General features: G+C 35.0%; 1 protein-coding gene across 3 annotated transcripts in view; it reads right to left on the minus strand.

The window, feature by feature from the left end:
• PlexA (plexin A) overlaps window positions 1-24458 on the minus strand; it is a 271478-nt gene that overhangs the window by 144463 nt on the left and 102557 nt on the right. The window lies entirely within an intron of this gene.

Genomic DNA, 24458 nt, shown 5'->3' on the forward strand with positions numbered 1-24458 from the left:
TAAATTTACATAATTCCCCGATTGAATTTCGATCCGAGCTTGGGCGCAATGGAGAATTGTGCGGCAAGCAAAAACAGAAGAATTAATTAAAAACGCTATTTTATGAAAAAATAAAAATTGCCTGCATCTCTCCCTCCCTCTCTCTCTCTCTCTCTCTCTCTCTCTCTTTCTTTGTTACACGATTACTCGTTTGGTATTACACGGTTACTCGCTTTCTCCTAGTATATAACGTACATCTCATGGATTAAGTATATGCGATGTGATTGTAGCAAGATCGGCAGGTAGTCCCGGCGTTTTCCCGGGGTCATCCTATACAAGGTAGGGGCCTCACAGAGTAGCCGTTGACGTAGAAGGGATAGGAGGGAATGGACGAGAGAAGGGAGACTTTGTCGTGGTCGGGCCTTTAGGATCGAGTCCCACGCGTTCCCAGACATTCCAGCTAGTAATTGCAGGCTGCCGCCTCCTATCTTGTCGACGTTGGCTCGCTTCTGAACCAAGTCCGTGGTCTCTCCTTCGCTCTTCCGAGGTAGGTTTCTCCCTTCCCTTCCATCCTCCGTTCCTCTTTCTTTCCCGCCCAGATCTTTCTTTCTCTCGTAACACGTCTGCCCTCTGCTCTTCGCCATTGCCCTTTCCCTCGCACACGATTCTTTGCATCGTGATGCTGCTGTTGCCGCTGCTAATGCCGATGTTGCTGCTGCTGCCGTTGCTCCTCCTTCACCAGCACCATCTCCACCTTCTAGCTCTCTTTCTCTCGCTCGCTTGCTATGGTCGCTCGTTAGTACCGGGAAAAGCAAGTCGAGTACCACAGGTATCCCGAGATGCTAAGAGAGCATCGGCCAGAAATCGCTCGTAGAGCATGCATCAAAAGACGAGTACGCAATGGGAATAGGCACGAAAGATACCATGACGACGACACGACGACGACGATGGCTCACGGACACGAATAAACGGCGCGGTAGGTAGTCGTTGATGGCCGAGAGTTACCGAGTAAGTCGCGTTAGCCGGCAAAGAGTAAATATCAATCTCGTAGAGAGATGCCGTAAACGAGAAGGTTGCGTTGTAGAAGACCAGCGACCTGAACAGTTACAAATTATCGCGATTAGCGCCGCGGTAGGTTGAACTTAGTCAAGGAAACAAAAATTGGAGGGGATAGCTTGTTAACCGAACGTGAGATAAAGATATCACATTAGAAATATTTGCGTAATATAATCATACAGTCAGGATACAGTAAATAAAACGGACTGAAGTACTGCGGCGTTTTAAATAGACGAGAAGACGTACGTTTATTAAAATTGATAAATCGAAAATAGTCTTGAAAGAAATGCATGTTAATTTTCTTTTAAAATGTTATTTTTGTATTTAATTTGACCAGTTTCTTGATGGTTCGGCGACAATTTGTTTAAAAACATACGTTGAAAAATATGCTTCAATCCAGTTGTAAAATGGTAATCGTTGATACATGAAATATATTAGCGGCTGCTTGTTTCGAGCAGTGCATACAACGCAGTTATGAGGACAACCTAGCTTGGATCAGTTCCAAACGTGCTTATCATTTGATTAACCGTCTTAGTCTCTCGCCATATTTGTGTCAAGGAAAGGAGAGACAGAGAATCACCGGATCAGCCGTGTTGGACACCTATTTATGTCTCTTAATCTACGATATGATTATGTCATTTCTTTTTTTTCTTGATCTTCTGTTTAGCACTATAGGCTCTTGAAGAAATGGAATTATTATTTGAATTATTGAGTATTATAGCTGATTCGGAAGCATTACACAACTTTTCACATGATAAAAATCGTATAGCGTACTCGATCAATCCGTATGAAGTGCTACTATTATTTAACTGCTAATCATGTCGATGATATCATCGACATACGATGAATCATGACGACTATACGCGTATCAAATTTGACTTTATCATGATGACTGAATTTATATTATATACACGGAGCTGATCACTAGAATATATAAATAGATAACAATGAGTAACTCGTAAAGTTTCATATTACATGCAAATTAAATTTCCAACCTCGTGCAAAATGCTACATTAAATACTCCAATAGAATAATAGAAGGTTCATTGCAATTATGTATCAATTAATCAATATATAATATATATTTTACATCGATCAGATTAGAGGGTTTTGTTTGGCACATTTAATACAAATCTGTCATCGATTGAAAGATTCTGAATTTGTCCAATTTTATAATGGCGAGTGTTTTATTTCCCATTGGAAATGGCGACTTAGATCGCTAATATTGGTAAAATCAATTCGAGAGCCAAAGTGTACTCAAAGACGATTTCCACGTCCTAACCGCACTCGCAATCCTGCTCTTCAACTTCCTACCGATCACGTAGCTCTTTTCGATTCTTCTTCGTACTGTCGCTTCGTCACCCTCTCCACGACGAAATGCTGCGCCACTCTTCTACTGGCTGCGCTCCAGCATACCTCAGGTTTTAAGAAGAATGCGGTCACTTCTGTGACCGCGTCGGGGTCACCAGCTTTCGCGTGGGAACGATTGGACTGTCGATTTTCGTGCATTTGCCATTTGAGAGTAAATGGCATTCGCGAAATCGAAAATCATGAGATTAAATATATAGAGAGATAAAAAGAAATTAAAAATATATGCATTATCCGAAACATTACGTAAAAGAATTCGCAAACTTTGCGTTTTAATATCTAAACTAAGATATTAGGACAATATTAAATATACCTTTGTATATTATATACCTTTGTATATTATAAATTAAACGGAAATGAGAAATTTAATTGACATTTGCTACGACAAGTTTGATCGACAACAAAAAGACACATTTTACGTAACGCGCGACGCAAAGAACGATAAAAAGCTACTCCTCTATCTATTTTTATTAATTCGGAACTTTCGCGCAACGAATTGAATTAATGCCCGATTCGAAAGTTTTCCCGAGCGTTCAGAGTTTGTATCCCCTGTAGCTTGCGGCTACTCGTGAGCAACAACCGCGAAATGTTAATCCGTTTCGAAACGGGAATTTCAATCTCTACAACCACCGAACTCAGAATTCTTCATAAAGTACAAGATGCTTATTAAAAATTGTTTCTTCTATCCATAGAATGTTCATGTAAAATGCCAGTACAAATGAGCTTTTTATTTCCATACTATAAAAAAATTAACTATCCTATTGTATATATTTAATTTTTTATAAATTCATTGAGACGAATCAAATACTCAAAGTTTATGTTATAAATGAATATTTTGTTTTTAAAAACAAAATATTCATTAATATGATAGAGAGCACTAAGAATTGGTCCAAGTTAGATGTTTCGAATGATATAATATTCTTGGTTTATGAATTTAATTTATCTCAGATGTGATTGTGCGCCGAAACCTGGGATCTCTCGACACTTTCTCAGGTTCGAATCCTGGTTGAGGTAATATTTTTCGCAATAAAAGTTTATTGATTGAAATGGGGAGGATTATATATACGTGAATGTCCGAATGTTTCGACTCGCGATTATCATCTCAGATTGATTGTGTTTAAAATGTCCGAACGTTTCGATGCATAGTCACATCTAAGATAAATTAAATTCATGGATCAAGCATATTATATTATTCGAAACATCTAACTTTGACCGATTCTTGACGCTCTCTATCATTTTTATGTTGTGCATTAACTCGGTCGGATTTTATTTCAAAATATTCATTGTTTCAAAATTAATTGCTGATGCAATTATATTTTAAAAAGTTAAATAATAAATAAAGACAGTTGAAAAAATGTCAAACAAAAAATAAAAGACAAATAATATATGCAAATAACATATACGTAACATCATATAAACATCATATAATTTATATAAATCTTCGGCATATAAAAATAGTCTGAATTAATATCCCGATAATACATAAAAAAATTAGTAATCAGTATATCATACAATACAGCAGAGAACTTTTCATACAACACGTTAATGAATTCAAAATAAAAAAAAAGCATTTTTTAAAATCTATTTCATGTCATATTACAATAATGATTCGAATAATACTATTATTAATATTTGAGATAAAATATTCAATATTATTCGGTTTAGGGCTGACAGAATAATATCTCGCAAAAGCAGGAATGTACTCTCGTAGTTTCGTACGAATCGTACGACGTTGCATGCGACATCGCGATTAAAGCCGTCGTCGTCAGTCGTTATTACAAACATTAACGCGTAATTGACGCTGAAAATGTTTTGGGTCTAATTGCCATCGTGCGGACGACGAGTTCCATCGCGAATCCTGGAAATGCATTTGTGCCCTCCATGCCCTATGCAACTGCTAGGCGAAGTGGACGAATGAATGTTTTACATAGCAAAAAAAAAACAAATATTTGCGCAGCACGATTTTCGTGTTTCGCGGATTTCGTTGCTGGTAATTAAGAAACAATAAAACGGTATTAAATGTCACGTTCTCTGTCGTTGTTCTATTTAAAGAATTGCAAGAGTGCTACGGGTAATTTCCGAGGACAGTTATTAAGAAAACAATTTCTACTTTTATATGAATTAATTCAATTGTAAGTTATATTGAGAGATTCTTCAAGAAGTTAATTTCTTCTTATAAAACAAAGAAAGTTGAAGAGTAAAAATAATACTTAATTACTTCCAGAATAAATAATCCAGATTTATTGGCACCGATCGAGGAAAATATTTCCGAGGAAATACAGTCGATGGCATGAGTTATCCATTCAATAAATCTCGCTAAGGATGTAGTCCTTTTCCCAAGGGATGCGACAGTACATACAAAAGTCTGAAAAGAAGGACGGAGAGCAACAGCACTAGGAACCGGATTGCCCCAGGATCGAATTCGTCAAACCGTAGACTCGATAAATCTCGACTATCGAGAAGTCCAGACCCGCGGTGGACCCCCACGGACCAGCACGGGGCTGACTTGTCGTCGCCGTCGTCGCCGACGTCGCCGACTACAGTGGACTTATAAATCCCGACGTTTAATGCGAACGAAGGCAACGCTCGCTCGAGGTAATCCCGTGGGACTTACTCTGACGACACTATTTTTTTTTCTTTTTTACATAATCTCTCGTGCGTTGAGACATTTATTACGGGCGAGGGTCGCGAGATTCGATATGGCCTTTGAAAACTCCGCCGATATGTCTTAACCGTAAAATGTAAGTTACCCTTACATATATACATATATAACACAGCACAACGCCACGTGGCAAGCTATGACGTCATTGGCTGATGGAGGGCAGAATGCAGTCGACTGCAACCCTACATCCTGAGAACAGGGGTGATTAAAGAGGGAACATACATTTGACGTGATGCGAATCATGAATTAATCGAAGTAATAATAACTGTACTAATATCTTTTTGATAACTGAATTCAGTTTGAAATTATTTACACAAAACAATATTGAAAAAAAAAAACAATTAAAAAACAGCACTATTTATAAATATAAAATATAATAAATTTATAAACAAATTATTATTTTTTTTAATATAACTTTAGTTTCATAATACAGTGTTGTATTTTTTCCGCATATATAAATTGTATATTTAACTTGTGAAAAAATACACTGCATTAATCATTTTATTTTTCCAGAATTAATGAACTATATTCTGTTTTTATGTAAGTATATTTAAAAATGAAAAAAATGTACTATTCAATATAAAAAAAAAACATGTACTTTTATGAATTTAAAGTAAACACAAGCAATATTACAAATAATTATTGTATAAATAAATATGTGCATATCATCTAAATAAATTGTATAATAAATATAGGTAATTATATACAATATTATACACTTCTTTAAAGGGAATAAAAAGAGAAGAAAGAAGAAGTGATAAAAGTTCCCAACTAATTCAAGATAATTCTACTACTACAAGATATTCTAATGCTTGAAATACATATTAAAGTTATCTGCCTCTTAAATGTATCGCTATACACATAGTCATATTGAGAATGAAAGGATCGACACCTTTCCCGAAAAAAAAAGCGATCCACTCCATCCCGAGCGGTCGCATATCGTTTTTCTTCGAAAGCCAAAGTGAAACCTAATCGAATAGTGATCGCCGTTCTCGAACAACGACGCGCCACCGTCCAGAACACACGTTCGCCGTCTAGCGAACTCTGCCACCCCGGACGTCCCGTCCCTTTTCACCCTGACCACGGTAGCACCCCTCGTCGCCCCGGCGCCTTCGGGCCGTCACCCCCCTCCCCAGGGGGTACTCCGAATATCGATTCGTCGGACATTACCGTGTAGCCACCGTTGGAAAACGTTATCGACGAAGTGTCCGCCCGTTCCCTCTCTTTCTCTTCCTCTCTCTCTCTCTCTCTCTCTCTCTCTCTCTCTCTCTCTCTCGCTCTCTCTCTTTCTTTCTCTCTCTCAATAACGTCAAAATCCGATGAAGCCGCCATCGAGCGCATCGGCCGTTTCGAGTGCAGTGGCTATAATACAGTTATGAATTTACAACCATATCTGTATATGTGGGCGAGTGGTAGAGATATCAGTGGGAGGGAGGATGCAACGGCGTTCATTCGTGGCGCGAGTAATATTCGGCGTTACAACGCGAGAGTGAGTTTCTGTAATGCTATTGATTCGCCTGGGAATCGTCGGTAACATCGCGATGTGTTCGGCCAATGAGAGACGCTGAATTCACGCGACAACATGTAACGATATTGTTTTTCAAGAGGGGCCGTCTCTTCTCTCTTCAACATCTTGCCCGAAAATGCGGTGGAATTCGACGAGACGTCGGGTTGGTTCATTTCGTTTGCACTCCAACATGCCTTTCAAGTTCGGGAATATATGTGAAATGTAAATACAGGATCCCAAGGCTTTCGTCTACCATATCTCTCTTTTTTTACGGAATAAAATCGATTCTTTTGAGAAAAAAACTCATGATTGTTAATCGATTTATAATTAAGAAATATTTCAGTTTAATTTGTAAAAAAAATATACAGCAAAATTTTTTATTTATTGTAAATAACTTTCATTAAGTTTCTATATATTTAAAATTTAAAAAAAATAAACAAAATAAAATTAAACAATTAAATTAAATAACAAATTAAAAGCTTCAAAATATAAAAAAATTGTAAAATATGAAAAATACGTTTTATAAAAAATTTAAATCATTTAAAATTGAAAGTATTCATAGATGGATATTTTCTAAAGTGACATTAGATAATAAGGAAACGTCTTAAAAGTTTTCTTCAAATATCTTTTTAAAATAAATTTCATAAGAAACACTTCTAAACAAAATCTTCAAGATATATTTACCAATATTACTACTTTGGCTATATATGTATAATATATTATATATTCATGTATATACGGGATTTAATATAAGTTTCGATAATAAACAGTGTCTTTCGCGTAATAAGAAATTTTATATAATTCGATAGATATCAATTTTTCGCTGATCCTTTACTCAAAGTTGAGGTTGAGTTTTGCACCCCAACAACGAATCGAAATTAATTTTCCCTTCGATTCACCATGAACACATCCCAGTAGCATAATCACGGACTTCATTGGCCACCGCTATCGGATTGACATTTAGCAGAGCAAACAATTATGCTTGTCCATCCGCCCGCGCTCTCTGCCATCACCCCTGCGATAAACTCGGATTCATCCCCCACGCGCGTGAACGCTAATTTATAAACATTCCCTCTCTAACGTGAATTTATGCGCTCGTAAAAGGGCGTCGATGTACTTTGTGTCGGTCTATTTCACACTAAAATGTGTCGGGATGTGCATTGTACTATTATATATTTTATTCTGGAACATAAAAGAAAATTTCGAAAGAAAAGCCAAGACGAGTGTTGTGTAGTGGTATATTATATTAATCAATAATAGCTAGAATTAAACCTTTTAAATGAATTCATTTATTGAAAAAAAATCTTAGATAATAATCTGTTAATTCAAAAGAATCTGTTCACATTTAATCTATTTACATTTGAGTATCATAAAAATATCATTTATTTTATGCATTTCTACACTCATATCATTTAATTCTATCATAATATATGAATTTCTATTTATGTCAAATTTTTTTTATATTTGAATTAAAGGTGATAATAATGCGAAAGTTTTTGTCTGTCATATAAAAAAATAATTTTGTTATAGTTGAACATAGAATATTATGTCGAAATTTTACATATATATTAAATAAAAAAATTGATCCAAAAGTTTGATTAGAATATTAATTTTATAATAAATATAGCAGTTTTTTTTCAATATACCAATCAGGAAATGAAAAAACTGAAGATCGATTAATTGAATTTCTGGGAATACGGATATTTTAACTTAATATATAAATAAAAAATTTCATTAAAAACAAAAACTGCCAATAAGATTTAAAAAAATTTTTCAATTATTGAAAATTGGTTAATTAAAATTATGCATCCATAGTTTCATCCATAGTTCTGCATAATATTTAGAAAATATTTATAAAATTTGAAACATGATATTCAAATTGAATAATGAGAAAGAGAACACTTTGTTTTCTCAAATTTTGACAATTCCACAATGCAGTTGACGAAGATGAATGATCTTGCAGGAATGTTCTACGATAATTAAGAAACCCACTCAAAGATTCTGTTCATTCTTCCACCGTGACGAATGACTACAAATGATAACAGTCGTAACCTTTAAAGGCTAAAACAGACCATTTTGCCTTGGAGATCGTAGCGTCAATAGGTCCACCGTCCTTAAAAGGTTACAGGATACAAAGGGTCACGTAATCACACAGTATTTCATTCGCGTAATTATAATGTTTTCTTTCGTACTAACGCTTAATTCCTAGTTCAACCATTCCTCAATTGTGAGAATAACGACGTCATATAACGAAAACAAAAGTTTGTAAATGACAAATTACTATTTATAATAAAGAAGAGAAATTTGTCATAACAAAACTTCATAAAATCTCCAAATGAATAGTGCAATTTTTGATTATGTTCTAAAAATAATTTAATTAAATCAAGTTTCTTTCGCACGTATCCATCGTTTCTATGAAAATAAATCATCGGTATTAAAATTTTAAAAAAAGTCAAGGAAAGTTCATCGACACTTGCTCAGAAATATTGAAAATTTCAACAGTAATTTAGTTTCAACTTAAGCTTATTGTAGTAAAAAAGCAAAAACTGAGACAACACTATTTGAAAATTGAAACAATTGTTTATTTTTCCTGACAGATTGATTTGAAACTGTAAAAAAAATATTAAAAAGAGATGAAATAAAAATTGTTGGTATAAATTACATGACATATACGAGTATTTTAAGTCATTCAAGAAAAGATTTGATATTAATATTATCTGAATATTATCAGCTTCTTTTTGCCCAATGTCGAGTCAGAATTTGGCGTGGCTAATGGAGATACAGCCGAGAGAGCCAACAATTGCAGGCGTCTTTAAAGGAGCCAAAACGGAAGCGGAGAGGTAACGTGAGGGCGTTATTACGTCCCATTTCGAGAAGACCCCTTGGCGAGGACTTTCGTCGATATCCTGGTGGGCGCCACGCCACCCCTACCGCGGCGACGGGCCGGTTAACGCCTTTGAGCTGCGCGTGCTCAGGCACCCCTCTCGCCCTTTTTTCCCCAGTTTCCTCCAGCCACCAGATTCACAGGCAGAACGAAAGAGGGGTGACGGGGTACTGAGAAGAGGAGTGCGCAACACCCATGTTTTTTCATTCGGCGACGCTGTAAAATACTTGGCCTGATACTTTTCTACCTCTCTCAACGACCTTAATCCCTCCCCTCCTCTCCCCCCCCCTCCAATGTATCCAGTATCAAAGGAATGAAATAACAAAGGTACTCGGATATACGTTCTAACTTATTCACCCCTTCTCATACCCTTCTAGATATCAATCTTCACTCTCCTTTCCCCGCCCTACTCCAAGAGAAACTCGCCTTCCGCTGGACGATATACCAGGAATGATGATATAACGGACGCATTGCTATCTCTCACCTGCGGCTCCCGTTTCCTTTCCAGGGCCGCAGGGGACCTTCCTGTGCGGTCCGATTCCGATGTTCGTCGAAATCGCACGATCCTCTTCATCGGTTTTCTTCTCGTCAAGGAGATGTTCGAGGATTAATCCAAAGGCATCGATTGTTTAATGAACGGTCTGTGCTTTTCATTTAACCCAATGGTCAATATATGAACGTCGTTTTCTAGAACGCAAGGCGCGCATGTGTATGTGTATACATACGCGCGCGCGCGGGAATGTGTGTGTGTGTGTGTTTGTGTGTATGTGTATAGAGAACGGATTAAATGTCCTGCTTTCAATCGCGGCCACCAATCCCGAATAACGGCCCTTTAATCGCGGCATCGTGGAAATTGAAAGGGGTTACAAACGCGGGTTATATTGCACCGAAGAGGATAAAGACATTCCTCGCGGCAAAATAAATGCGAATTAATCAAACCACAAAGACAAATTTAGAATATACGAGACACAAAACAGGCGGCTATGTATTTTGCGCGTAAAATAAAATAATAAAATTTACAGATACTCTTGTATTTAACTGCAGGTATTTTTTACAATTATTATATGTTTTTCATGTTAATAATTTGCATACTATCGAAAATGGAGTAAAAAGATGAAACAGAGTACTGGGTTTTTGTATGCATACATGAATACCTTTATTTTTAATACACATATTTGTATAAAATATATTTTGAATTCAATCTGTTCACCAAAGCTGAATAACGCTACCTTAAATTACAGAGATATTTAAAAATGTACAAAGTCGTATGCTCAAAAGAGAATAATAGCATTTTTAACGGTAAAGCTAAATGGTAAAATTAATTTGATTTTCATTTGCAACCGAAATAAAATAAATAGGTAGAAGTTTCCTGGTTTTTCTATACAATGAAGATAAAGAATTCTTATGTTTTATTTTAAAAAACATATATATATATATATATTAGGTGTTGGAATTAATTCGTAGCGTTTTTAATGAAAGAATGTTATTTATTTCACATGAGCATTAAAAAATACATTAATGAAAGTACTTCCCATCACTTGTAAAACGCTACGAATTAATTCCAACACCTAATATATATATATATATATATATATATATATATATATGTGTGTGTGTATTATATATTTGCTTTCAATTCTCATTAATTATAAATAGTAGTCTTTTAATTGCGATAAAAATTTAGATAGTCATAAATATCAATAATGTAACAACTTATAAGAAAGAAATACCACAAAGATGTAAGGACAGTAATTCTTAAGTTGCACAAAATATTAACAATTATATTTATAGCTTCAATTTAAATGGACTTAATTATAACTGAAAATGGATTTAATTTAAATAGATCAATGGCGTAAGGTAATTTAATTATTTGATGCAATCTTTTTTCATAAGGTTTTTAGATTTCTATTCTTAGTTGGAGCAGAGCCTTTGTCACAGCATTATTTATGCAGCAAATCTTAGAACATATTATACTCATACGATTGCGTATCCATGTGCTTTGTTTACCTTGCTATTATTATCTCCCTTGTTATATCTACGACACGCTGCAATAATATAATTTCTTGAAAAATATTTTGAAATAATTCCCATTGTCAGAGATATAGAGATGTCTCATTTAAATTGCATCATCCGCCTCCGAATAGATTTTAAGTTTCTCATTCTCCTTTTCTAGATAGATAGATAAGCAGATAGATAGATATATATCACATTTAATAACAACTTTCTCCTTCTTACCGATTGTATCTAAGAATTTTAAGAAGCTATATATATATACATAAGTAAAAAATATTAAATTAAATTATATAAACTTCAAGATATATCCAAAATTAAATGTTAAAAAATTTAAATTTCGCAAAAGCCATTAAAATATATGTATATAAAATAAATGTATATGTAATGTCTTCATGTTTCTTTAATAAATTCAAATATTATGTATGCTATTTTTCCATTCAATATTTCAATACACTTCCATTTTTAAATCTATACAAAGATATAGATATATACATACATTTCTTATAATATGTATATATATCTATACCTTTATACTAATTTAATTTAACTCGTAATACAAAAAATTTGATATTGACAAATATCGTTATATTATAGACATCTTTATATTTTGACATTCATCGCTTCGTTTACGATACACATTCATTTAAATTCTGAAAACACGTTTTCAATTCGCGGATGATCGCAACGAGAGCTTTCATCCGGTTGATGCCTATCGCGTTCAGTTTTTGATTAGGGTGTTATCTGATTGACGATATCACGGCGTTATACTCATTGATGTATACTTACGCGGTAGTGTGGTCGCTTTTAGGGAAAGAGAGAGAAAGACCGGATTCCCAGGGTGCATTAAGCTATCTATCAATCTATCTTTTGTACGAAGAGTGCACACATTCGGTACCCGCGCCAATACCGGTTACGCATGAGCATACGTGAATCCACGTGTACGCGTAGGTTGATAAACGCAGTAATATATGGGCGATACAATGCAGTGCATTATCGTATGCGAAAGTCACGTTAATGTCAATTGCGGAGATGCTTGACTTGAAGCGATTGCGGAGGTACTTAATTATGTCGTACAATTGTAAAATAAATGGACATTCTCAACGGATCAATATGTAACATGTATGTACAAAATGTTTGAAAGTGCAATCTCCAGATTACATTTTCTAATACTATACATAAACTTATATAAATATTAACATCGAGGAAATCGATCGTAAGCTAAAATGTACAGTTATTGATAACCGAGTTGGTAACAGACTTTTCGTTAAAATATTGTGTTGTAAATGATAATAATTAACGAGTTGAAGTTGTTTGATTTTATTAAATTATTTAACTTTATTTATGTAGTGACATATTTAGACAGTCATTTTTATATCTAATAAACTTTGTTTCCATAGTAATTCCATTATTTAAAATTTTTTTTAACTAATATCGATTTCGAGAGATTGAATATACATATATTCACAAATACTGTAAGGACTGTAAATATGTAATTCTTTGAAAATGGAGATATTTTGAAATGGTCTGAGAACTGTAAATCATTGAACAATATGCGATTCTTATCGGTGACCTTCGGTAAATTTTTACGATCTTTGACGGCGCACTCTATACAATAGTGTACGGAGGAGGCACCGCCCCTAGAAGAAGGGTGTACGAAATAGCGCTTCCTTCCCTTTTTCCCGATCGGCGCTCTCGCGCTGCGATGTTTCCTGCGCGCAAAGGCAGCATACTGCCAAACAAGGGATGGCGATCTAACAAAGGGCGGTCTCCAACTTCACGACGGTACTATGCTATCTCCACGACGTACTTCCGCCCTGTTGCATTTTTCCGATTCTTCCTTTCGCGGACTTTTTTTTCCGCCTCCGCTCTTAAATCCATTCCCTCCCCCATCCTGTTCGTACATCCTTGCCAACAATCGTACTAGAACCTACGCCATTTCCTCGCTTACCGACACCCTCGAGTCTCTTTTCGCGTCTCGCCACCCCATGCGAATCTTCTTAACGTATGTTCGCGTATTTAGATAAGAGTGGCGAAGGGCGTGCCTTTACGAAGCACGTGCCCCGTTTTATCGTGCGGGACTCTTTGTGCATCGCGCAACTCGTCACTCTCTGTCGTCGTTTTGAAAAAAAGGGCGCGATAAACACGAGATAAATAGGGTGCGACGATAGGCATTTTAATCCCGCACCAGATACAAAAGGGTAATATAAACTTCGAAAGCTTAGTTATTTTTTCGATATTTATTTAATAAATATTATTCAGATTTCCCACATAATATTTTTTAATTAGTATTTATATGTAGGTATATTTATTTGTATAATACTGAATGTTAAATGTTTACAGAAATTTGAGATTGCATTTTTCAATAAATTTAGAGTCAACTTGAAGAAGACCATTTACCATTTAATGTGTTATAATTGCGCTCTCTAAATTCTTTTAAATTAAAATAGAATCTCACTGTAAAAAGTAAACTCTCACTCTCTTAAAGATTAAAAACTCTTTTTCAAGAGTGGTAGAATTTTCACTCTTTAGAATGAGATTCCACTCCGAAGAATTTAGAGAGCAAACATACAAACAGAATAATATTTACTACTTAAAAATTATGTAGCTTTTAAATTAGATGATATGTTCTACTTATAAAAAATATCGTTTTATTGCTGTTACAGACTGCTCACAAATATTATTTAAAAAATTTAAGATTATTTACTGCATTTGTCGATGTATGTCGCAGTAAAGAACAAAAGTTCTTATGGATATAAATCTGAAATATTTTCTTTCTTTCCCGTTGTAATGTCATGTATCCATGTAACAGCTCAGTGAGGCAGATAATAGGTTCTGAGCGTTATGATGACGTTGTCATAATGTTGCAGTAGATTGGATTGCTTTCTTCTAGAGATATGGTTACTACATAAAGAATTCTGACGCTAAACTTTTTATTACAAAAAACAGCGAAAATGAGAAATTTTTCAATTTCATGTTCATGAATCGAGTAATTATATTATAAAATATTAAGTAATAACATAAAAGTCATACACGAACGTATTATTTAATAGTAAGTTCCTTGGATAATGGGCACGTTAAAAAAGTCTTTATCGTGATACAAAGACTCCTACAAGTTCCTTCAAGGTAGTTTCTCGACAATGTTTTGCGCAACCATAACCGTACCGTCCACGACGTGCACCCTTAATACAGCCGTACAATGATCGATGCGAAATTTCTAAATGAATACTAGGAGAGAGAATTATGACGACGTCGTAAACTTTTCTCGGCTCTCAACCCCTCGAATCGCGCTCGGGACTCACCCCGCTCACCCGGAACTTTCGCCATTTCCTTCACTCCGAAGCTCGAGCTTCCTTCGAGGCCTCCCGCTGGTTCGCGTTCTTCTCGTAACGTATGTTCGTGTGTTTAGATAACAATTGCGGGGCACGCTCAGTGCTCGAAAGCACGAACACCGTCTGATCAGAGCACCACGACGGTTCTCTCTTTCTTCTTCTCCCTTTCGCCTCTTTTTCTCACCCTGACGGTGCTGGCGATTCGCATCGTAGTATAAGCAGGATGTATTACGTACGCTTTATGGCGGTCGTGACGGGCAAATGGGTTAATGCAACTACATGCTTGCCGTACATACGGCTTGTCGTTAATTTTTACTCCCAGCTGTCGGTCGAGAAGAGCCCACCTACGTATCTCTCTTGACTCAACCAAGTTGTTAACCCGTACGCTAATTAATTACCCAGCTAAGCTTCTTTCTTCCACGCGGTGGTCAGCTACTAGCTATCTACTCTATCTGTCTTAACTCATCCTACTTTGCTCTGACGTTTCGAAAAATATCCTTTAACTTCATCAGCAACGAGAACATTAAAACCATGCTTTTCAGCACTCTGCAGTACTAATGATATCTACAAGTTCCATGATGTCTTTATTATCGGATGTTTTTACTATAAAGATTTATATTAATATTACACATCAATATTATTATTGTAATAAGGCGCAGTAAAAAAAAAAAGATAAAATTGAAATGACAGAATATGATCTGAATCATCATAGAATTCTGAATCATAATGCAAAAGTTTGCATTATTTTTTAAAACTTGAGAATATCATCTGTTTACTTTCAATAGTCACGAAATTGCACAACTCGATTCCGTTTTATCTCTCCTTGAATTAAAAAACCTTTTCTATAAAATCTATTAATTTTCATGAATTAATAGATGTATCAATTAATAAATAAATATGTAATAATCTCTGTGTACCTATGTGAATAAATAGCAGTTTTAATTTTTATATTTTTATATATTATCTCTTTCATTCACACATATGTGACGATTTAAATTCACGCTGTCACATCATTCACCGTGCATATAATTACCCAGAAAATCTGGTATAAGTCGTCAAAAGAGAAAGAGAGAGAAGATAGAGAGACACAGAGGCGTCTCAAGTCTTCAATTTTAATGAGCAGCGGCTTAAATGGCGCAACGAGTTGAGCCGTGGATTTAAAACCTTAATTCCTATGTTTAATCCGATAATTCGGTAATACGAAACTGCAGCAGATGCCTCGTAGCGACTGCATATCTAATCGTGCATCCAACCAGGATATTCAAATCGTAATCCAGATCCAGGTCGGATTTCATCAATCTGGAAAATCGTACATGCAATAAGATGTACGACTGTTCAAATTAGATAAATATATATACTTCGCATAAGATTACTATTATTTTCAGCTTACTTTACTTTAGCCTTGACACCATAAATATTTCATAATTATGCAGTTCATATTCTATAATAAGTATTAAAATTGAATAAAATTAATATTGTTTGTACTCTCTATACTTTCAAGTTAAATATTATTATCTAAAAAAGAGAATAATAAATTTATTAAGAGAATGATAAATAAAGGAAGATTGAAATTATTTGACAATAATTGACTGCTAGTATGAATCAAATGTTCCACTTAAATTTTTGAATTATATTTTCTCAAGAATATCTTCTTTATCTAAATTACGTTTGTCAATAAATGAAGAAATACAGGGTCCGGCAAAATGATCTCCCACATTTTAATCTTTAATAATTTAAAAATGTGGGAGATCATTTTGCCGGACCCTGTAGTAACAATAGTAACAACTGTTATATTCGGAACATACTTTTTATCTTCAATATATTTCTTAACCCACAAATCCCTTTTTAATGTTGAGTAAACTTACATGTTCGAGAGTACTAAACTCGTAAATGCTACGAAAGTAGCCACATTAAGATGCCGCAAGGTAATACATGAATCGTCGATCGTGTAGTAACTCGGATTTCACAATGCTGCGCAATGCTTCGGCAATTCATTAAAGTGGCTGAATTATTTGCCATGATTTTGACACGCGGCTTCCTAATGCATTGCATAAACTATCGAGGCACACAAATGGAACGCAGTCGCTTTGGTGTTGCGCAATTTTCCTTGGCCGCATGAGCCTATGTCATATTAAAGGCAGCGTATTAGAGTGCGACGAAATTAATCGATTAATTTAGCTCCCTTACGGTCGACGAAGCGCGAGTCGGATGTAATTCAGCAAAATTTCCAGTCGAGACCGCCAGTTGAGAATCTTGTTGGGCGCGGCACGAGCTTACGTTAATAATTTTCCCGTCGGTTTCCGCGTCGTTACCTACTTCAGAGTAATCGTTAATGTACATATCGTGTGATTGATATTTTTCTAGATAAAAGTAATTTTCACAGATTTTTTGACTAATTTAGAATTAATCTTATCTTAACTATCGATATCGATATATCAAGGATGATATTGACACTGATTTTCAAATTACGAACAATTAGAAATAATAGACTGTTACATCTCTTTTGGGGATGTAACAACAGTGTAAAAGCTCTTAAATTACGATACGTTTCGCTTTTCAAAATTATAATAGATGTTGTTGTTTGACCGGTTTCTCATGCAACATCCTGTACAATCACTCAGCGTTATGATCGCCCACGTGATTACGTCGACGCAACGGAATGTCTATGATCATCGCATAGTCAATAGAAAAAAATGCGTTTTTTATCGACGATATGAAACATAAGGAAAAGCAATTTGCGAGCAAACAATCATAAGTTAATTTTAGTCATATACAAATATAATATCTGATTCATTCTTATAATGGCTAAGACATTATTAGCCATTATAAAAAACGAGAAATGGATTGTTAAATATTTGTACTTTTAATGATAAATAATCGAAAAATAATTGGTCATTTCAATCAACTTACCTACAATGTTGGAATTAAATTACATTCTAATATTCTTAATTTTCGTACAATTACATTTATGTTCGTGAAGAAAATTTCAAGTTATAAAGTTGATTGTATCGCCGTCAAATAAGCGCGCGATATCATCTATTCGCGCCTCGATAGCTTCCTCGTTGCGGTAACTAAAATTTATTATATTCAATGTATACACGAGAAACGAGAAAGACGAATAGAGCAGAGAGACAGAGAGAGAGAATCACAGGTTCGCCGAAAGAAATGAGTTATGGCGCATTATTTACACGAATCCCAGCGTTGTAATATCCACGCAATCCGATGCCGGAGGGTCGCTGGCGGCGGTGTCCAAATGTAATTAACATATTTCGAGCGCGAAGGGTGGAAAAAGACTCCCTTCCTCCCCCATTCCTTCATCCCCCGCGGCTCGTATTATTCTCGCCCGGCCCCAATTTTCTTGCTGATGCACCCTCCGCTGAGGGGCCGCCGCAGATTTTCAATCTGCATTTCTCTTTCCCCTTCCTCCATCTATTCCCGACGTCTCATCCCTTTACACCAACCATCACTATCACATTCTCTCCCTCTCCTCCTTTTCGTAAAGGCCCACGGCTGAATTCTCAGCGGCCGCATCGTGAAGAAAGTGTAAATGCGACAGGGAAAAGGGAACGAGAAAACGTCGAACTTCTGCGCGCATACGTCTCGCGTCTTCTCAAGAGCTTTTCTTCTTGCAGAAACTCCAATTTCGTCGCATTTACATGGGCAAACCTAAGAGCAGAGGCTCATCAAGCCGAACGAGATGTGGGTATTACACATTTCGATGGCGGTGATATCGAACTTTGCCAACTTAATATACTCGAGGAACAAAAGTTTGCTTGTAAATTTCAATCAAGGATCCGTATTAATTTACTTCCAAAAATTTACGGCAAAAAATAAACTCGAACTTTTGTCGAAGCGACAAATTTAATCTGTCATAAATTATTTCAGGATTATTGACGAAAAAAATCAGCTTCAAACTTTTGTAGCGTAAAAAATGAAAATTACTCGTAGAATATATGCTAATGGAAAAAAATAGTTTTCAAAGTTTAAGTTGTGATAATTAAGATGATAAAAAAAATTGTTGAAAAAAAATATATTTTATAGCTATAAAAAAATGAAGGCAAAAATCGTGATAAAAAATCGCATATTTTCATAAGGTGTCGATATTTTACTGAGTTAAAAATGTTGAATTATTCCTCTTTTAATCTTTCAGATTTACAGAGGTCAGTGATCTCGTTCTGTTGAGATAAAATATACATTCATACGTATAGTTAAATATAGAAACACTGACTCATTGAGATAAAATATACACTAATACTGTGTGATATATTTAATACACATAAATAATACAGAGAGAAAAATTCTATTATATTTAATACTTATAATTTATGAATTCCATTACATTTAATTTAAAACTCTTCAACATATTCGATATAAGTATATGAGATTATTATTTCATTCTAATTCAATAATTTTAATTAAAATCGCATTATAAATTGCTTGCAAGTCACATAGTTGCAATAAACAAAATTAAATAAAATCTTATTTAATTTCGTTAAAATGAATTATTCTGTCAAAATCTATACTTATTAAAAAAAAATTAAAAGAAATTTTGATCTATTGTTCAACAAAAATAATTATTACCATGTAAATACGTCAGATTTTATGAGCAAAAATTATACAGCAAGTACAAATTAAATGCAGCTTTCTAAGCCCTTCGACAAGCAATAAAATTCAAAGTAGCCAACAACAGAATAACGTTCGTTTGAGTACCTAATGCAATCCTATCATCATCCATCTATTTCACCATACTTCCGGCTTGTTGCATCCCGCTTCATATTATGCGCACAACGGGTGTTCGCGTAAAAAAACGAGAGTCACTTCGCCGCTAGCATGAAGGACGCCTGTCTACTTGTGCAATCGAGAGAATAAATTATAGCAATCACAAGAGTCGTAGACAGATGAATTCACGTCCGCAAATCTGATTTTAAGTATAAGATTAATCGCAGATTAACCTACATCGTATTTTGATACAAAAGTTTTTATTTCTCAAGCAAATGAGTTTCTTCAACAATGTTAAATACAAACCATAATTTTAACGAATCGTATAGAAGATCAATTTTACGACATTATTAAAAAATTGCACGATGTATGTGCACGATAAGAAAATTAGTGTCTTAATTAATTATTAAAATCTAAAATTAATTCTATACTGCCTCTTGCACTATTATGTTATTAGATATATAATAATCATATTTTAATATAATAATAATTATTATTATTGTTATTACTATTATATTATTAATTATTATAATTTTTCTTATATAGTTGTTATATTCTCTTATATTCTCTTATACAATAAATTGATTTATTAGTAAGACAAAGTAATTTAAAATATTTGAAATTGACATACAAAAGAATTTTTTTAAAAGAAATTCGTCATTAAATTTGGTATCGGACATGTATTCTGATTTACAGAATTATTTAAAGTGTTTCCTGTTAAAATACAATAACCATATATATCATTATCAATAATAAATAATACTTTCTATCTGTTATGATATCTATATAATTGAAGTACAGTGCATAAAATAGCACACCGCGTAAAATAATGTAAAAACTATAATACCGAGATAAAGCTCTGAATTTTCATAATTTCCACGTGCGGCGTTTTAACAAACAAATAACGATATAGTGGACAAAACACTAATACTGTTCACTAATACTGTTCGTATAAATGGCTTCGCAGTTCCATTGGCTTTTATTCCATTTAACCACTACTCGACATAGAAAAGTCGCACTGGAGGTAAGCGCACCGCATAAAGCCGCAAAGCACATAAAAGTTAAAACGTTTCGATCGCGCGATAACGCATCTCATGATATCTCAATCTAAAAGCCGGTCGAACTACAATGATGGCTGTTTTTCAGTCGCCGTGTTATGCGGCTAGAGGAGTTCGATTAAAGTTAGCTCGATAGATTTCACGCCGCCGCGCCGCCACCGACGACTACAGCTCGATAAGGATCTTTGCCCGGGAAAGTGGAAGGCCTTCTCCATATTGGCTCTCGCTCGCCAGTTTATACGGTTTCCGCCGCTCCTCGCATTATCTCCCGCGATCCGATTTGATTGTCTCGTTGGGAGTGCGAGATAACTATACAGACAACGTGTTCCCGATAAAATTCCGCTGCCACCTGGCGCCTCACTAGATTATTTCGTCCGTCGGATTCCGGAGCGCGAAAAAAAGAAAAGGCTTTTTAATCGGATTAATCCCCGTTTTCGTAAGAGTTTTTCCGAGATTCTGATGTACAAAAATTGCATCTCACTTCTCTACTTAATTATGTTAATGATATAAATATTATAGTTAGGCTTTCAATGAGATCTGTGTGTTGGATGATATATGAAATTGATTTAAAGCTTACTTTAAATATAATTTAAAGTTTTATGATGTTTAATCATATGCTTTATGTTTTGAAAAAATAGGTAACACTGAACTGTTCATTTATTGATTCAAGAATTGGAAATTATTATAAATATTAAAAAATATATAACTTCGTGATCCGTGACTAATAAAACGTATTGTGATAAGAATATATATGTCAAGTATTATATTATGACATCGGGAAAATCTGATACAAATACAGAACAAAAGACGTAATATTGTAACGTCATGCCTTCGAGGAAACATGTCGAAGATAATAGCGATATTTGACACGCATCCAGGAGGAAGAGAAAATATCAAAAGACTAAATCTTTGTCAGTTGAAACAAAAGATTGTATCATTTGGGAAAACTAAAAATATTTGAATGCTTTAAAAAAAAGTTTGTGAAAAAACAACTGAGAAAAATCTGGTTGAAAATGGACAAACCAAAAATTTTAATTACATCAATTAGAATTAAAGTTATCTTTACTATAATTCCAATAGATTTATCCAGAAAATTTTGATTCGTCCATTTTCAACCAGAATTCTAATTAATCGAATCAGGCATTTTTCTTAATATAACACTTCAAAAAAAAGTGCAGTTATAAGTTACAGTATACCTCCATGTCTTAATACATCGTTAAATGGCAACGTTTTGTGAACGATGTATTAAGATACATGTACATGGAGATAAACTGTAATTGCACTTTTTTATATTTTAAGCTTTAAATCAATTTTGTTACTAGTGGTTTATATCTTTAGATATATTGACACAACACACAGATCACATTGAAAGCCTAATTATTGCAGTTCATTAATCAGAGCAAGAAACAACTTGATACTGAAAAAAGAATATCGAAATAAGACTATATTACAATCTTAGAATTGAAATCGTACTTTACTATTTTTGGCAACCTGCCTTTCGCCAATCCGATTTATAACAGATACATGTGAATGTGCAGAATCGCTCGAGTAGGTTCCAGCAAGGTTTGCTTGCCACGTGCTGACAATAGCTACCCAATTGGCTGCGCGGAACGTAACAAGGTCTGAGCACATTTCCTGAGTTATTTGGTCCCTAATTGAAAGCAAGAACATTTCCAGAGCGAACTTTTATCTTTATTAGAGAAGAAAAGTAACAAGAGAAAAGAAAATTCTCACAGAAGAATATTTTTAAATTTTCGTTGGAATATCTTTTCTGAAAATTTGAATAATTCAAAGATTTGACGAGCTCATTTTAAGATGTTACAAAAAAAAACCTAAAAATATACTTTGACGATTTTACTCTGCATGTTACAAATGTTACTTTTATAATATATTTGAGATTTTATACATGAACAATCCAGATAGCTCATGTAGATTAATTATTATCTCCTAGACAATTTTCATACGTCGGATAAGATTCGATAAATCGGATAAATTATTTTTAAGAACATTATGATATGATGATTTTACAAATCAACTCTAATTCCACAAATATTTTTATATCGACTATAATTGAATGTATGAGTTTAAAGTAACTCTTGGACCGGGGATGACTGTTTCGTCTATTTACTGAGTATTAAGTAGTAAATAAATTAATTCATCGGAAAAAGTAAACCTGCTCGTTTGTGGCAGTCGGGCGTTCAATAAAATTGGCCGTGCGATGAGAGCAGGTGGCAGCAGCAACAACTCCCGCCCCCCGGTAATCCTTATTTATAGAAGTCGAGACCGCTCCTTCATCGTAATTCGCGGAGGAGGGTGGTCGTTGGCTCGTACCGAGGGTGGCGCGAGGGCAAAGGGTAAACGCTCGATTGATTTACGGATGCCCATTGGACCATGTGGAATTTTCACATCCGTACGTGGACCCTCCTTGATAGGCTCTTCTAATCGGCCGAGATTAGCACGACCCGAGCGGCGTCGTTTAATCCATATGCTCCGACTTGTACTTCGCAAATGCGACTTCCTACGACGCTTCGTCGCAAGTGTAAAAATGATATTTTATACATGTACACATACACTCTATGTTTTATACAAAAAAATTTTAATTATGAATTTTTGCTCTCGTTTGAACTTGAATTCAAAAAGTTGTAAAATTCAGACATAAAACATTCAGAGATATTTCGAAAAATTCTTTGTATTCTTATTTCACATTAATTTCACATTAATAAAATTTGCTTAATTCTTAATTAATTAAAATATATTAATGTACTGAGACAAATTTCTGAAAAAATAAACGAATCATTCCGGTCACAACTGTACGTCATAATTGGTTATCTCGACTAAAATTCTGATCGATATGACTAGATTCTTTCGATTTTAATTCGTCTATTTTCACACAGAAATTTGTCTCGGTGTGACAATTTATTAGAGAGAAAACGTTTCTTCAAATTTATATTAAAAAAGAAGTATACATCATTTAAATATTATATATAATGCTATTGGAAAGTATGTAAACTATCAAAAAAAGTAAAGTCACGTAAACTGATTATTACCATTCTTATACAAGAAATCATCAAGATATCTATAATGCGCCGTTCACTTAGAACATCTTGCATTACCACTAAATATTGTTGTATAACTCTCAAACGACAGATTACATCTAGATCATCTCACTTTCGTTTAGCATACTAAGCGCAGTCTCATTGTTAGGGGAAGCGAGATGATCCCGGAATGACGATAGAGAGCAGAAGGAGAATGCGAGCGAGCGAGCGAGAGAGAGAGAGACATACACAAAGAGAGACCGACTAAACGTACTCCACGGCGCCGTCTCTGGGAAAGGAGTGCTATCGTTCTCGGCGCGGCGCATTCTACGCTCAGACAATAATACCGTTGCATCACGCTGACCGACCTAGCGGAGAGAGAACGTCGGTATAGGAAATGGGGACAATAAAGAAAATGAACGAAGAAAAAGAAATATAAGATGGAAAGGAAAGGGGTGCAACTTTGCGAAGCACTCTATCTCCAAGGGCAGTGGAAAACCGCTCGCTTCTCGGTGTTCTCACGTAAGTTTATACGGTAACCCAGTTAGAGCAGGCGCTCTATCTGCGTAGTTTTAGCAAGAATGTACGCTCGACCGGAAGCCGAGGCTCCCTCTCGTCGGGGAAAGGAACTCCGAAGAGGCGAACGCTCATCTTCGACGAAGGCACGAAGGCAACGTGCCAGCGACGCAGTATCAGGGGCAGTGTCGTTATACGTATACTGCTCCATTAACCGTTATCCTTAGGATTATTCCCGCAGCGCTACGCTGAAACGCTTTTAATTGGTGTTCTCTCCAAGGTGTCTACGCGTAAACAGCGATAGAAGGTATAAACTGTAAGACACTATGAAAA

This window comes from Acromyrmex echinatior, chromosome 3, assembly GCF_024713525.1.
Source record: "Acromyrmex echinatior isolate Ae372 chromosome 3, ASM2471352v2, whole genome shotgun sequence".
NCBI classification, from domain to species: domain Eukaryota; kingdom Metazoa; phylum Arthropoda; class Insecta; order Hymenoptera; family Formicidae; genus Acromyrmex; species Acromyrmex echinatior.